The sequence below is a fragment of the Parasteatoda tepidariorum genome, chromosome 2, assembly GCF_043381705.1.
Source record: "Parasteatoda tepidariorum isolate YZ-2023 chromosome 2, CAS_Ptep_4.0, whole genome shotgun sequence".
Lineage (NCBI taxonomy): Eukaryota > Metazoa > Arthropoda > Arachnida > Araneae > Theridiidae > Parasteatoda > Parasteatoda tepidariorum.
In genome coordinates, this window is record NC_092205.1 from 37,061,332 (window position 1) to 37,065,713 (window position 4,382).

Here is a 4,382-nt window from a genome sequence, read left to right on the forward strand (position 1 = left end):
CAAGTTATAGTCCGTGTTATTTGCAACACTTTTGCTTTCTGCCATTTTGATAAGAAATTCCAAAGTTTTAACGAACACTAATAGTTATATATTCAAAGTACAATATTTTCAAACGAAGTCGCAGAAATTCTTTTAAATCGCGGAAGCCATGTTACATTTTACGATCGTGACCTCATTTTAACATTAAAGGCAAAATTCATTACTTTACGACAATGCAAATTAATACTCAAACCTTAATCATCAACAGACAACAACCATCTTTTTTTCAAAACTTTTATTATTCTGCTGCCAAATACTGTTGGAAATTTATTGAAAAGATAATCATAACGAGTACGATTTAAATATATCATATCGATTCACAACACTTATTCTCGTTTTCTCTTATTATTTTTAATTATATTTCATTTAATCGTTTGGTCATTTGCCTTATTTTAGTTCTATAAAATGCTTAGAAATTAATTCGTTAAGGATATCGTTTGTTGAAGACAACGATACATTTTGAGAAATAAATTACAATTTATTTATAAAATTTGAATAAAAATTTTAAAAATCATTTAAACACTGTAAAGAACCCACACCTAATTTTATGTTAAATTACGTATCACTAAAAGTGCCATTCTCACAACATTCCGAATACACAGACATGAAGACATCTTATTTTATTATTAGTAGGTTCTAGAGATAATTGTAAAGTATATTATAATGAAGATATTTTAAATCTTTTTAAAAGAAAAGAAGTTAGAATTGTTATAAATGGTTTGTTTCTTGTTATAAAGTTTCCAGATATACCATAAATATTCAGTAGAGTTTTCTAACTAACAAAATTTTTACGGAATTGGTCGGATATAAGGATAACACTTTAAATTACAAAAATATCCTTCTGTGATCGTCAAAACGAACTCTTATTCCTTACGCCCAACATAATCATCAACTTTTGCTCGTGTAGCAGAATGAAAAGCTTTAGAAAAAGGCGTCTTCTTAAGTGGAAATTTTTTTTCTATAAGAATATCTACATTATATTACACATAGAAACTTACATATTTCGAGTAAAGGTTTGAAAAATTTTAACAAATACAGGCTTTACTGTCATATAAATAAACATAGCATATTATGGATAGAAAGGACATAATATATAAATAGCAAGTATAATTCTATGAATCTATAAATAGTTAAGATTATATATTGGTAACTAAATGTGCATTAAATAATGATAACTAAAGCGGCATTTTTTTCATAGAGTGCATTTTTGGATTTTTTCATTCTTTTGGAGATTTATGGTGTATGATTTTCCGTTTATTGTTTAAAAAAATTTTTTGATCTTGGTCATCTTTTATATGAAATTTTAACTTTTCATATTATAACTATGTTTATATATGTATATATATATATAAAAGTTCAAAATGAAGATAAAACAAAGAAAAATTATAGACATATGAAAAAAAGGGGGGGGGGAAATAATAAGTAAAAAAATAACAAACAACAGTTTTTAAAAAAAAGGATGAAATTTTATTTAAAAAAACCGGGAAAAAAATATAATCTTTTCATCAGCCCACACGATTATATCCGCAAAACAGAGTGCTTTCTGATATTGTATCAATAAAGCCAAAGCCATATTTTGCGTATATAATCGTAATATATATATATATATATCTTTTCCTCTTTAGTCTTATGCTATTTTAGCATTGCAGATATATTAGGGGGATCGAAAAGTAACGTCGTTTCGGTGCACTAAATATTCGTTAGTCTTCAAAACCAATTCGTTTTTTTTTTCTATTCATTTTCGTTCCGGCATTGAAAGGTTGTTGCTAACAATGGTGATTACATTATTGATTAAAAATAAAATCTTGATAACAAATATCAAATGCACCGAAACGACATTACTTTCCGCTCCCCCAAATATTTAACGAAAATCATTCCTCATTATCTAGTAATATACTTACATTAACACAATTATACATTATATGAAAGTTAAAGAAAAAATAATGTTTTCTATTAAAATTCTTGTAAAAATCTGATGTAATTTTTAAGGGAATTTTTTTACCATTTTTAAAAGTAGTTCAGAAATTTTTAAGAACCGAATACTATTGATAATCTATTACATTTGACTTTTTATTTACAATAAAATAATGTTCATATTGTATAAATAGATTAATTTTTTTATCTTAATACGCAGGCTTAATACGCAGAATACGCAGACAGTATTTATTTGATTCTCAATAATTAATAAAGGTTTTCCTCACTTTTAAATATCCTAATTTTATGAGATAAAATTGCTATTATGGTAGTATTTCCAAGCAATCGCTTTAATTTAAAACAAGAAAACAAAAGATTTAAAAGACTATGCGAAAAATAATCAGAAGTCTAGAAGCGTTCTAGGCCTTAAAGCAACTGAATTGGAAGTTCACTAATTTTGATGACACGAAATTATTACATTTAAACTAATTTAACATTTGATAACAATAAACTTTATACAACTTTTAAGCATGAATAGTTTCATTCACTTTAAATTTAATTGTTAAAGTGTGTTCGCTTTAAACATGTTAACTTCAAGTTTTATCAAAATTCGAGTCACATTTTTAATTAAATCTTATATCATCCAGCTAATCATATTTATGCTTGATTAATCAATTTGGAATTCCCGATTTTAAACTGTGAACATAAAAGCTATGTATGCGCTACAATTTTTTTTCTGTGAATCTTATGTAATTTCTACACTAACACATTCTAAAGACAGCTCGTAGGATTTTTAACGAAAGAATTGCTTTTTAAATTAAAATAATTTAGTGATGCGCACCAATTATATTGCTTCGAATGTATATTACATTTTGCATCAATTTCCAGAAACATTAAATACTAAAATTTGCTAATTAAGAATAGATAATAGAAACAAATATTTTAAATGTAACTTTAATAATAAAACTTAAAGTTTCATTCGAAATAATTGTTTCTATTACCAAAGCAGTTTAATAAAGCCGAATTTCGATTAATCGATTTGTAAAACTGTTTTATTTTTTTCACTAAATATTTATTTTGCAGTTTCCATATTTAGTTTTAATCTGTTTCAATGTGGATAGGTGCTTTACTTGCGTCGCACTAGAGCTGCACAATGAGCTATTGGCGACTGTCAAGGAAACTTCCCTGAAGATGATCTGAAGACATGCCTTCGCAATTTTGATCCTTTGCAGAGGGGATCTATCTAGTGAGGTCACTTCGTCAATTTAGACAGAGATCTGAAGGAAGAGTCAATTTTCTCCAGATCCCTGTACCCATGGTACTACTCAGCGAGCTGATCACAGTACTTTCGATTTCACAGATTTTGCGAGCAGGCATATCGCATGTACTTGGTGTTTCTTAGCAGAGTCCAGGATCAAACCTATGCCCCTCTAGCACTCGCCTTCCAATGAGGTGCACCAGGTTCGAATCCCAGCGGTGGCTGGTCGATGCAAATTCCGTGCACGGCTCGTACCCACCACAGTGCTAGCATAAAATAATCTCAGTGGTAAATGGATCATGAGTTAGAGTCCCTTTATTGTCAGGCTAACCACTAAAGGTTCAGTGTTTTTCTTCATCATGCAATGGAAATGCGGGTTAGCTCCATTAAAAGTACTCCACGAAAGCAAATTTCTCTCAATACTTGATTTAGAAGTTCCCTTGTCTTCTACATTGGATTCGAAATTACAAGATATGGAGTTGAACATTGGTAGTCTTAAACACAAAATTGGGTCTGTTGTTCAACGATGGTTATATATGTATCATACTTATACATTATACAATTACAGCGGGAGGGTATTTAAACCATTCCCCTTCGCTCTAAAATTTTATGCGCGAAGTCGTTTAACTTTTCACCACTTACTAAGAAGAGGGTACATAACAGTTTGCCACTGGTAATTTACCTTTAATGTGCAGTTTTCTTTTCGCTTTTTGAGCTATCTTTCCTGTATAAAAACTAAACTAAAATTATTTTATTATTAATGCTAATTTTCAATGAAACATGAATAATAAGACACGTTTTTGTTTCACTGTTTAGCAAATCTAAGTATCGCTCTACTATGAAAAATGTATATTTTTTAGTGTCGGAAAACTCATTAAACCTTTTAAGCTTTTTGATAAATGCAGTTTTAATATATTTTTAATTCAAATTGCTCTAAATTCTATTATATATTTATAATAATTTCTTACGAGATTAATTTCTTTTCATAAATTATAACGCTTACTAGGTGTTTTAATACATTGTAAAAAAAGTGGAATAGTACATTCCAAAATCAAATTTTTATTAATAAGCTGGTTAAATAAAGAAAGAAATTTCCCATGATGCAACTTCATTATTTTGAAATAAAAAATTGATGACCGTAAATTAATTGAGTATCCTCAAAACTTCAAAA